General features: G+C 48.4%; 1 long non-coding RNA gene across 2 annotated transcripts; it reads right to left on the bottom strand.

Annotated features, from left to right (window-relative positions):
- Positions 1-2,589: 2,589 nt before the first annotated feature.
- LOC140641273 (uncharacterized) lies at positions 2,590-12,355 on the bottom strand. Of its 2 annotated transcripts, none has more exons than XR_012037828.1 (4): positions 10,898-12,355; positions 10,608-10,781; positions 9,095-9,432; positions 2,590-3,505 (listed from the first exon to the last, which is right to left on the bottom strand). It is a non-coding gene; the product is annotated as an uncharacterized lncRNA (long non-coding RNA). The 2 variants fall into 2 exon arrangements; XR_012037829.1 differs by having other exon boundaries at positions 9,095-9,320.
- Positions 12,356-12,925: the final 570 nt, after the last annotated feature.

Here is a 12,925-nt window from a genome sequence, read left to right as displayed (position 1 = left end):
GCCCTTCTGCTGGCTCGGCCCCGCTCACCCTCCAGGCTGTCATTAGCTGCACCACCGTCCACCGTTTCTTAATTGACCTTTTTAAAATGCTGGACGCCACTGGCTGCACGCAGCTGTCACACATTAAATTTCCAGAGCCAAGAGTCCAACTTGGTAGTTGGTGAACTACAGCCCGGTAATATAGGAGATAAATAACTTCTCCACCCAGCCTTGAACGCTGAGCTGTCAGCTTAACCAGCGACACCAGCGACACCTCTGGGGGAATGGCATGAGCATTCAGGAGAGGACCGTGCCCTTCATCCGGCTTTTTCCATGAGGTCGGGAAGTGGGAAGTTCCCAGGATCATTTCCTGTTGCGATGGCTGCAGGGAATTCCTGCTGTCTTGGTTCATGAGATGAGATATAGTGACTCAAAATATCAGGCCGACAGGTGCCCGGCAGCCCGCTGGGGCCCCTGCCCTGGGAGGGCGGGCGTGTTGGTGCTGGGTCTGTGCCCTACCTCTCTCCCCCACGTCTGCATCCCCACCCTGGGGAATAAAGCAGAGTCCAAAGGCAAGGAGTAGGCTGCACGTGGGCTGGTGTGCGGGGCACTCCTGGCAGCCAAGAGCAGAGCAGTGCCCCCCCTCCCAGCCCACCAGCTGGGATCCTCCTCAGGAGACACTCTGAGCTCCTTCGGCACCAGGGCTCAGCTCAGGTCCCGCTGAAAGTCTCCATCCCTTCTTGACCCTTTCACCCTGGCTTCGTTCAAGGTTCAGGAGTGTAAGCAACTACAGTACGTGCACAAGGCACCAGCCAAGAGGCCGGGGACAGGCGGGGGTCACAGTCCAGGCCCTGTGTCTGTCACCAAGCCACGCTGCACCTGCCTAGAAGAAGGGGTGCCTCTTGCTAACTGGCGCAGAGGCCCCTGCACTGGTCACCCACAGCTCTGCCAACCTTGAACTCTTCCTCTGCTTCTCTCTTTTTGAGAAATTAAGAAAGAAGCAGGGAAAGGAATGAGGAGGGGCAGGTAAAGGATCCTGGGGGTTCACTGCTTCCTTTCCATCGACTTCTTCAACTGCCCACGTTTCCAGCCTCCTGCTGCATCCTATCCTAACCACTTGTCTTGAGGATATTGGGGAGAGACAAACACGAGTCGTGGTGAAGCCAGAGGGGGAGAGAGACAGTCGAAACAGTCTGGCGAGCTCTTGCCTGCCCCGTGTGTGTGTGCGTGTGTGTGTGTGTGTGTGTGTGTGTGTGTACACATTTCTGTGATCTTATCTGGGAGTTCCAGAGAACACAGAATGTTCACACAAAATCTACAGCTCAGAGAATGGAGCAGAAGCTCAGATGAGATGGAAAACCCAATAAAGGAAAAATAAATGGAATGGCTTGGAAGTGACTTGTATCGGTGTGTCATGGGCCGGCCTCCCTTCCCGGGCCGCGCACGGGTCCGACCCTCTCCGCCGCGCCTTCCTCACAGTTACTTCATCTTTAGTGGCAGTGAGTCACGTGGGGGCACGGAGGAACCGAAGGAGAAAATGCGAGTGAAACAGCAGCCTGCCACCCGCACTCGGGCCAGTGGCCCGCTGGTGGCCCCACGTCCTCCGCAGGCCTCGTTGGTCCCCGCCTAGCACGGCCTCCGCCGGCTCTGTCCCCATGTCCCCTGCCACCAGAGCTGACGGAGCGGCACGATGTGCCCGGAAACTTTGCCCTTGGTCTGCTTTCACCAGGGAGAATGCCGAGGCCGAAAGAACCTGAGGACAAACGATACCTAGGAAAGGAAAGCGGCACATGCTTCCTTCCTCTTTGATCCAGAATGTTCCCAGAAGCTACCCGAAGATCAGCCACACAGCTCTAAGGCCTAGGCCTGGAGGAGATATGCAGGCTGTGATTCTGCAGCCCTTCATGGGCCAGGAGGTGGGCCTGGGGCCCGCGGGGGCTCAGGATCACGTCGGGCAGAGGTTGGGTCCCGGATGCACCTGGCGGGTCCGCTTCCCTTCCGGCCAAGCACGGGGAGGAACTGCGACCTGGCGGGCAGTCGCCTGAGGCCTGGGCTGCAGAGGCTTGGAGTGGGGACAAACAGGTACTGCAGGGCAACGCCGGGGCAGTTGCACGCCCTCTCCAAAACGTGGTAGTTCTGCAGAAATGCCTGGGCCAGTATGTTCCACCGTCCGCCCTCCTTGGCCTGACAGAGCTCTCGGTGCCTAGGGGTTGACTGTCTTTTCCTTGGTGTTCAGCTGTGTTGTGGGCCGAGTCTGTCTCTCTGCTTCCCAGCGCGATAGCGTGGGAGAGAACCAGCCATGAGCCGGGCGACCTGGGCTCGAGGCTGGCTCTGCACTGGACAAGTGAGCCCACTTACCTACTTACCGAAGCCTCAATTTTCTGCCTCTGTAAAATGGGGCAATACCTACCTCAGTCAACCCCTGGAAGACTTTGTAAGGCTCCGCTCCCAGGAGTGGATTCGTGAATGGCAGTAGCCCCCACCGCCCCCCACTTTCTTCCACTCACCGTGGCTGATGTCTGTTATTGTGCCCCAGCTTGAGTTTTCACAAACGACTTTAATAAATGAAGGACCATAAACAGTTTAAAATCCTTTCCAGAGAAGAGGGACTGATTTTAAATAATCAACAGATATTTATTGAGCACACTGTGCTTGGAATAAAAAGAACGGTAAGAGACCCTTCTGGAGGTTGAAATTACTGACTTGATTGAGGTCTTTGAATCATGCGTAGATTTGTTACCCTTGCATTTCCTGACACTGGAGCCTATGGCTAATTGAGAATTCATCACAGATATAAAAAAAAAAATTTTTTTTGCTAGTTCTGAATCTAGTGCTACAGAGGAAAACAAATATAGTCTGTCAGTTGTCTGTATTCCCAGAAATGAGGGACTCATGAGTCATGGAGCTCATACATCTAGTGCCTTCTTGGAGGCTCTGAATTTGGTACACAAAGACAATACAAGGAGATCAGCTTCAGAGCCCTGCTTCTTTTGAGAAACCCTCCCTTTCAGACATACTTTTCACCTACTGTGTCCAAAGCTACCCTATTTAGGAAATGAATATATGGATGCTGTCAGAGGTTTTATTTTATCCTATCTTTGAATACCGGATGCAAAGAACTGAGTTAATCCTATGTTTCATCCCTGACAACTTCTATCACCGTCAGCCTATACAGGTCCTTCTTCTGTTTCATTCTACAAGTACGTACATAGAGCCAGACGCTTCCCAGGAGCCACGTGCAATTAGGCACTTTGAAAATCACCTCCTGGGATCCTCACGACAACCTCATCTGTTACTGCCTAACAAACCACCGCAAAATTTCATGCTCTAAGGCAACCCTTTCCTTGCATTTCACTGTTCCGTGGGTTGGCTAGGGCTCAGCTGAGCAGTCCGCGGGCAGTGCGTCTTCTGGCCGCACTTGGCTCTCTGACAGTGAGATGGGTCAGGTGCTCCTCCTATGGCTTGGTCTCCTCCACCTGGCATCTCGGCTTCAAGGGCCCCACTCTTCCCATGGCAGCTCAGGACTCTGAAAGGGAAGAAGCTTCTGTCTGCCTAATGACTCGCCTTGAAAGGGCTAGTGGTCCCTTCCTCGCATCCTATTGACCAAAGCAGTGACAAGTCCCCACCTCCTGATGGGAGGCGTAGAATGGTTTGGGGCCGTCTTTGCAGATTAGCTACCAGGCCCTTTTAATAGATGGGGAAGCTTAACCTGAGAGGTTACGTTACTTGCCCCAAGTAACACAGCTAGTAAGGGGCAGAACTAGGATTCAGACCCAGGCTCTGGAGTCCACGATGCAATAGTATGCTATGCAATGATGCCTCTCAGCTTCTATTTTTATTTTTTATTTATTTTTTAAGATTTTATTTATTTACTCATGAGACACACACACACACACACAGAGGCAGAGACACAGGCAGAGGGAGGAGCAGGCTCCATGCAGGGAGCCCGACATGGGGACTCGATCCCTGGTCTCCAGGATCACACCCTGGGCTAAAGGTGGCGCTAAACAGTTGAGCCACCCGGGCTGCCCTCAGCTTCTATTTTTAGAGTAGATCCCCCTTCATCCCTGGTCTCCACTCTCTACCCTTCATTAAGCACCCACTCTAATATACCTGATACATAAACTGAATATAGATAGATATTTGCAAAACAGACTGTTTTGTGAGTAGATGTCTTAACTTACATAAAAGTGATTATAAATAGGGGCACCTGGGTTAAATATGGGACTCTTGGTTTTGGCTCAAGTTGTGATCTTAGGGTCATGGGATAGAGTCCTGACTCAGGCTCCGCACTCAGTCGGCTTGAGTCTCTCTCCCTCTCACTCTGCATGTGCTCGCACGCACTCTCTCTCTCTCAAATAAATAAATATTTTTTTAAAAAGTGATTAAGCTTAAATCTCATTCTTTCCCCACCCCACCACCACTCAACACTACATTTTTAAGCTCAATGTCACTGCATGTGTGCAGGGTCACTGCTCCTAATGGCTGCTTGGGATTCCATTTCACTTCTCTGTTCCCTTCACATTACCTCCCACTCCCTGGCTCAACCAACAGGACCCTTAAGGACACCTGGGTACTCCCCTCCCTACGATCCCACTGGAGGGCTCTTCTGGCCTAGTACCCACGAGTGGGAATGCTGGACTGCAGGACGTTGATACAGTTAACTTCACTATTCGTATTGTTCTCCAGAAGGACTACAGCCCATTAGACACTCTCCTTTGTCACTAAGTTTTACCTTTTCTCCATTTGCTATTCTTTATTTGCTCAATTTTGGCCAATCTGACCATATAAATGTGTCTTATTACTTGTACCTGTGCAAATATAAAACTTCTCATTTTCCCCCTGGGTTGGCGATCTTTCCTTCACTCTCGTCACTCTGATGTGCTGCCATATGTCATGAGATCAACTCCCTCTTAACTTTGTCTATGGTAGCCTTTGTTGAACAGGAATCCTTTACTTGGACGTTGCCAAATCTGGGTTGCTGTCAGGTGCTCTGTACCAGGAGGGGTCTTTTGGAAATTGAAGAAGTCCTCTCTCATTCCCAAACCACAGAGACAGTGTTCCAGATTTTCTGCCTTTATGGTGTCATGTACCACCTTTAGGCTCTTGATCTATCTGGAGTTCACCCATGCCCATGATATAAGGCAATGACACAAGATTCAACTTCATCTCCCCAAGCTTCCCATCACCATCTACAAAACAATCTTTCCTTTTATCATTGGCTTGCGGTGTCACCTGTATCATATACCCACGGGTCTGTTTCTACAGTTTCCATCTGTGTCCCTGCATTACCTCGCTGTTTTTCTCACTGAGGCTTCATCCCGAGTCTTGGTATGTAGTGGAATGAGCAACCCTATCCGCTGCCAATTTTGCTCTACTTTTTTTTTTTCAAAACTGACTCAGTTATTTATAGACAAGCTTTTAATTCTTGTGCATAAATTTTAGAAGAGTTTTTGTTAACTCATTTAAAAGTTCCTGATGGAATTTTGATTGGAATTGTAGTGAACTTATACATTAATTTCATGAAAATTGCCCTCTTTACAAATTTTAGCAATCCTATATGATACAAATAGAGTAACACCATTTATTTAAGTGTTCTCAGTGTCCTGAAAGAGAGTTTTAATCGTTGTCAATAAAATTCTCGTGCCTTTTCCTGGTTTAATTCCTAAATACCTTAGAGTTGTGTTGCTATTGTATATGGTATCTTATTTTCTATTCTATTTTCTCATTGGCTAGCGCTGGTGGAGAAGAACACTTGTTATCCTGTACTAACAGCTTTGCTGAACCCTGTGTTAGTTCTTTTTTTTTTTTTTTTTTTTTATGATAGTCACACAGAGAGAGAGAGAGAAAGGCAGAGACATAGGCAGAGGGAGAAGCAGGCTCCACGCACCGGGAGCCTGACGTGGGATTCAATCCCGGGTCTCCAGGATCGCGCCCTGGGCCAAAGGCAGGCACCAAACCGCTGCGCCACCCAGGGATCCCTCCTGTGTTAGTTCTTAAGGGTTGCTGATTCCATTCTAAGCCTGCTCTTTCCTGGCCGGGTGCCATGGCCTGGCCCCTTGGACTCATCCATGGCAGCCATGAGAGTAGGTGCACTTGCTGGGTTCCTCGTCTTAACGAGGGGTCAGAGTTTCTCCCCAAGGATATTTGCTATACGTTCTTCTTATATAATTTTGTTGAGTCATTCTGTTTCCTTGCTATTTCTAGTATTTTATGAGTTTTTACATCATTATTTCAAATACCAAATTGAAGGGCACCTGGATGGTTTGGTCATTTAAGTGTCCGACTCTTGATTTTGGCTCAGGTCATGATCTCAGGGTGATGAGTTCAAGCTCTGTGCCAGGCTCTCTGCTCAGCTGGGAGTCTGCTTGAGATTCTCTCTCCCTCTCCCTCTGCCCCTCCCTACCGTATCCTTTCTCTCACTCTCTCTGTAAAATAAATAGGTGAATCTTTAAAAAATATATCAAACTGAATCAGTAATAATGATTAAATACGATTACCAGTATTATTGAGAAATTTGTGTGACTTTCTACTTTAATCCATGTAATAAGACATGCTGCTGTTAAACCATCCTTTCAATCCTGGATCAACCTTAAGATTTTGTGTATCCTCTCTCTATATATATATTGAAAGTGAAGAGTTCACACCAATACCACCAATTCCAATCCAATGCCACAAAGTTCAGTCTTGTTTTTCCATTGCCATATTTATAGCTTCCTCTCCTACCATGAGAAACCTGGCTTTTATTGCCCTTAACTTATTTACCTTTGTAATCAATGTCTGCATGTAACTAGTCTTCCTCTCTAGAGACATCCGCTCCCCCGTGGAGATGTGCCCTTCACCTTCCTCTGCTGACATCCATGCCAGGCCACCTCTCTGTGGGGACACCTGCCTCATGCCAGTCAGACTCTGGTACAGTGAGTTGGATGGTCCTCACCCTCATACAGTCACTAATGATTTCCTTCTTCATTCAGTGCTTTTTATTTCCACCTTCTTTTTTACTCTTTCATTTCGCCAGTTTGATCTTTGTTTATTGTTGTTGCTTTAAAGTAGGCTCTGCACCTAGCACGGAGCCTGACACAGGGCTTGAACTCATTACCCTAATATCAAGACCTGAGCCCAGATCAAGAGTCCTACGCTCAGCCACCCACGCGCCCCTAGCCAGTCTGAATTAATTTCATTCATGTTCTTAAAGAATAAATTTAGAATTTTTAAATCTTTTCTTTTATACTCTTTGTCCTCTGCTTCCTTGATTTTAACCTTACCATTATGAAGGCCTTCCTTCTTTTGTGTTTTTTTTTCTTCTTTTGTGTTTTTGTATTTTAATTCCATTATTTCAGCCTTTTTTGTCTTTATTTTTGAATAAATAATTTAAATGCTATGACTTCTTCTCTAGGTACTACTTAATCTCCCACAGTTTTTGGACATTTTCAATGTTTAAATTTCAGGTCTAAGTATCTTTTTAGAAGATAAATTCATTTTTTTTTATAAAGATTTTATTTATTTGAGAGAGAATGAATGGATGAGAGAGAGCATAAGCCTGAGGAGGGACAGAGTGAGTGGGAGAAGCACCCCACTGAGCAGGGAGCGAGATATGGGGCTGAATCCCAGGACCCTGGGATCATGACCTGAGCCAAAAGCAGATGCTTAACTAACTGAGCCACCCAGGGACTCCCAGTTCTAAGTATTTTTAAATTTCTTTTATGTTCCTTTCTTTATCCCCAGAGTCACTTAGGAGTGATTAAATGACTTTCAGCAAACAAGCAGGGGGTGGGGAGTGTTCTTTTGTTTTGTACTTGTTACTATTACATTATGGCCAAAGAACTATGACTTCAGTGCTGTGGATTCTTTGAAACCGCGGCATCTTTTGTGGCTTAGTACATAGCTGATTTTTGTGAATGTGTATGCATATATGTAATAAATCATCTACAGTGCATTAATTGTTTACATCTGTCTTCCTAACTTTACTTTTTTTCATGCTTGGTCATTTTCTGAGAAGGGCATATAACATTTCTGATTACAATCAGTGATTTACTTATTTCTCCTCTTACATCCTGTTGGTAGCCGCTTTAGGTATTTGCAGCAATATTTACATTTATCTTTATCATTACATCTTAATACATTGTTCCCCTTACCAAAATAAAATGTTGTAATAGTGTGTTTGTCCATCTTGATCTTTTAAAATTCTCTTTTGGGGCACCTGGGGTGTCTGCTTTTGGCTCAGGCCATGATCCCGGGGTCCTGGAATCTAGCCCCATGTTGAGCTCTCTGCTCGGTGGGGAGCCTGCCTCCCCCTCTCCCTCTGCCACCCCTCCTGCTTGTGCTCTCTCCCTCTGTTTCAAATAAATAAACAAAAATCTTTAAAACAGTAAAAAATAAAATTCTTTTGTCTGAATTAATATTAAACACCTCTGTATTCTTTCATGTCTCCTGTAGACAACACACTAATTTTTTTTACCTGAAAATCTCTTCTTTGAATTGGTGAGTTTATGCATTTATGTTTTTTTTAAGATTTTATTTATTTATTTGAGAAAGAGAGACAGAGAGTGAGCTCGCAGAAGGAGGGTCAGAGGGAGGCGCAGACCCCCTGCTGAGCCAGGAGGCATACATGGGGCTCCATCCCAGGACCCCAAGATCATGGCCTGAGCTGCTGGCAGATGCTTAACCGTCTGAACCACCCAGGCGCCCCCCTCCATTTACATTTATTTTACTGTTACGTTGGGTCGGAATTCTATCAGCAGGATTTCATCTCTCATTATCTTTTCCTGTGATCGCATATCCTCCGGGGCATCTACACGCTTGGCTACTGACATACACCCACAGCAAGGGGGTCTACAGCGCGGGGGTCGGCGGAGAGGGCGGGGACGCCCTGTGCTGCCATTTGGACTCAACAACCCTACACCTGCCCCACGTGGCTCAGCAAGCCCGCCCCTCGGGAACATCCCCCCACCTCTGTCCCCATCGCTATGTTCTCCCTCCTGGACGTTCACCATTTCCAGCTGCGTGGATTGCAGGCCGCCTGCCCCCTGAGCCCAGAGCAGGGAGACTCCGTGTGGCTAGCAGAACAGCACCCCCCAGCACGGACGTGATTCAGCCCGAACGTCTCCCCACTGACCTGGGGGCACAGGGCTGGCACTGCTCTTCTCTGCTCTCTGGGATGTGACGGCGCAGGCCGCGATCCATCTAGATGCAGGATACAGGAGGGAGGCCAGGACGTGACACCCAGCTGCGCCCCAGCTGTGGCAACTGGCTTCCTTGCACCCACAGCTTCTGTAGGCCGTGTTCCTTGGCGTGTGCACTCTTTCCTCAGATTCACCATCCGTCCTCCCGCTTCCTCGGCACTTCCAGGGTGGAGCGGGGAGGGAGAGGAAGGGAGCCAAGAGTCAGGGCAGGTCCGCCATCCCGTGCACCATCGGCACCTCTCAAAAAGTCCTTCCTGGAGCCCTGGAGTTCCTGTGGGGACAGGGCATGGAAGGACCCCCCACCCTTGGCTCTGGTGCCCCAGCTCCATTCCGCTACTTCACCTCTGCTTTGTCAAGGGGGCATCAGGGCTAGACTTCACTGGAAAGAAAGACAACAATGTTGAAGCTAGGTCTTTCCTTGTTCTAAAATCCAGGGTCACTCGTCTGGCTCCCTGCCTCTTAGGGGCCCGTGTTTCCAGAGGGCACTGAGGCCCTCGGCAGGACTCGCTGGGGCCCTGCGGGCCTGTCCCTGTGAAGCTAGCTAACCACATGCCCCCTGCTCCCCCTCCTCATTCGCAGAAAGGAGGCAGCTGGGACTTTGAATCCAGCTGCAAATAAGAAACACTTAGTAGACATAAGAAGCGCATTTTATACTCAGGGCTTAAAGGCTGCTGACGTTAGGATTTTCTTAAAATCGGTCTTAAGATTTGTATGAGGAAATGTCTGGGTGCTGCTGCGAGGGTGCCTCGGGAGAGCGCCCATCACAGCCCAGGCAGTGCATGGAGGCACAGCACCCCCCACCCCCGTGATGGGCCAGTGGCACTTCTTTCACAGCGTAGCAGCTAGAACTATGTTCTCCTGCCCTTTAGAAAGACCGGAACAGTCTAGAAGCTCAGGCTGGCTTTTGGGCAAATTGCAGTTAACTTCGCTGTCCTATACAAATCCATTTTGAGCTCAAAAGTGTCGTGGGTTTTCCCCATCACTTCCCTTCCTTTCACTCCCTGCCTAGTAAATGCAGGGCCAGCTCTAGCTGATGCCTCGGTCCCGCGGCTGAGCGGCGCAAGGTGGCTCGGTGACGGTGACACCCACAGGACACCACTCCGAGCCCACCGTCTGCAGGGCCCCTGAGCAGCTGGCCCCTGGCAAGCCCGGCCCCAGACCACGGAGAGGGGGCCACCCCGTAAGGGGGCTCAGATCCTGTCCCATGGATCTATTTGTTCTCCATCTGTTCTGCAGGCTGTGTGAGAGCACAGGACTGTGCCCTTGCGGGCAGCATCTTGCAGCAAAACAGGAGTTAGGGCTCCGTGCGTGAGGCCACGTTCCCCAGGGACACGCATCACTCGGGAATGGCTGCTGCGGCCCCGCCAGGCGCCCGGGACAAGCACGCAGGGGCAGCGCTGGCCAGAACAACCTTGGAGCCCTGCGGAGCCTCCCCCACGTCCTCACCTGGGACTCCTCCTTCGGAAGCCTGGGCCACCGAGGGGCAGAGGTGGTGGGAAGTCTCCTTCAACTGCGTGAGGAGGACGAGGAATGAGGCTCAGGCGAGGCCCGCGAGGGCGAAGGACTCTCGAGTGCGCACCGTCCGAGAGGGAAGACTTGGATTTAATCTGTTTCGTGTGCCTGGCAGAAATGCAATGGCAGGTGATCACACCCACGTGTAAGACCCGGTCCCTCTGTGTACACCTGCGTGTCTTACAGGTTCGTCACTAAACAAGGTCTTCAAAAATTGAGCATACCTGCTGATGGTCTCTGAACACCATTTTCCTGCTAAAAGGAAGCAGATCTCCTTGGAGAAATATCTGAGTCTAGGTCAGGGACAGAAAATGGGTAAGACAAACCTAGAACACCTTATCATAACCAAAAGTAAGGAAAACTATGGTGGTTGTGTCCAGAGGGCAGGGGATATAATTTAAACAGGCTCCCACCAGCCTCAGATGAGCAGTAACGGGCATCACAAAGGAACAACTCATGAATTGTTACACATCGTCTATGGCAAAATTCATGAGTTTATAATGATATTTAATTTCTTTAAGAAAAAAACCTCACAAGTCACCTCTAGAGCATAGTAAAGAACAGAATCATTGTTTTGATAAGTGCTTTTTTAAAAGTATCTTCTGTGGGGCAACCTGGGTGGGGTTCAGCCCCAGGCCTGATCCTGGAGACCCGGGATCGAGTCCCACGTCGAGCTCCCTGCATGGAGCCTGCTTCTCCCTCTGCCTGTGTCTCTGCCTCTCTCTCTCTGTGTGTCTCTCATAAGTAAATAAATAAAATCCTTTTAAAAAAGTATCTTGTGTCTACTGTACCTTGGGTTATAAACGATGAAGCAAGTTCTTTAGAGAAAATGCCCACCAAATGTAGAAATAATGACAAAATCTAAATGAAATAATCAATCTGCCTAATGATCATTAACAGATGCTAGAAACACTGGCTGATGGGGAACTTGAGAATAAAAGGATCAGATCTTCAACAAAACCCACAGATCAATCTCAACATTGCAAAAAAAATAAAACAAGATCAAATCCAAGAGGGAGACAAACCATAAGAGACTCTTAATCATAGGAAGCAAACTGAGGGTCGCTGGAGGGGAGGGGCATCAGGGGATGGGGTAACTGGGTGATGGGCATTTAAGGACGGCACCGGATGAGCACTGGGTGTTATATCGACTGATGAATAACTGAACTCTGCCCCTGAAACCAATAATGTATATGTTAATTAATTGAATTTAAAAAAAAATAAAATGATGCCATCCCAAAATAAGAGAGAAAGAAAATGCCTCACACACTTCCTGATGGGATACAATAGGAAATACAGAAACAACCATGAGATGTTCTTGCAAAATCAGCAAACCTGAATCTGATCAAGTCCTGCTATCAGGGTTTACAGGAATGAGAAGGATAAAAAAAATTGTTAAATACTACCAACAGCAGGGTTTCTCAACAGCACCACTATTGACACTTTGGGCCAAATTATTTAGAAGGCTTATAACATTTATATGTAACATCTATGTGGACTGTGTTTAGATCCTGATTCAGAAAACCAAAGGTGGGATCCCTGGGTGGCGCAGCGGTTTGGCGCCTGTCTTTGGCCCAGGGCGTGGTCCTGGATATCCAGGATCGAATCCCATGTCGGGCTCCCGGAGCATGGAGCCTGCTTCTCCCTCTGCCTGTGTCTCTGCCTCTCTCTCTCTCTCACTGTGTGCCTATCATAAATAAAAAAAAAAAAAAAAAAAAAACCAAAGGTAAGGGAAAAATAACATCATGAAATATGGAATGTGAACACTGGATATTTGATCTCTCTCTCTTTTTTTTTTTTTTTTTAAGATTTTTAGTTATTCATGAGAGACACAGAGAGAAAGGCAGACACAGGCAGAGGGAGAAGCAGGCTCCCCATGGGGAGCCTGATGTGGGACTCGATCCTGGGGACTCCAGGATCACACCCTGAGCCAAAGGCAGACGCTCAACTGCTGAGCCACCCAGGCGTCCCAGAAGAAATTGTTTTAGCTATGATAACAGAATTATGGTTCTGTTTATAAAAAGTCCCTGTTTCTTGGAGATACATTTTGAAAGAATTATGAAGTTAAGTAGTATCTGGGATTTGCAAGGTCAGTGCAGGGAACACAGTGGATGCACAGGTAGCCAGGATCAGCTGCACAGGGATGGCCACGTCTGCCCTGAGCAGGGCTTCCCCAGCCTCGGACTAGCAAAGGTCCTTCCGACGTCCCTGCGGGCCGGCAGAGGGGCCACATCTTCTGTGGTCTGTCCCAA

The sequence above is a fragment of the Canis lupus genome, chromosome 10 (assembly GCF_048164855.1).
Source record: "Canis lupus baileyi chromosome 10, mCanLup2.hap1, whole genome shotgun sequence".
NCBI classification, from domain to species: Eukaryota; Metazoa; Chordata; class Mammalia; order Carnivora; family Canidae; genus Canis; species Canis lupus.
The sequence above is the reverse complement of the archived record's forward strand: the minus strand, read 5'-3'. Positions and strand labels throughout refer to the sequence as shown.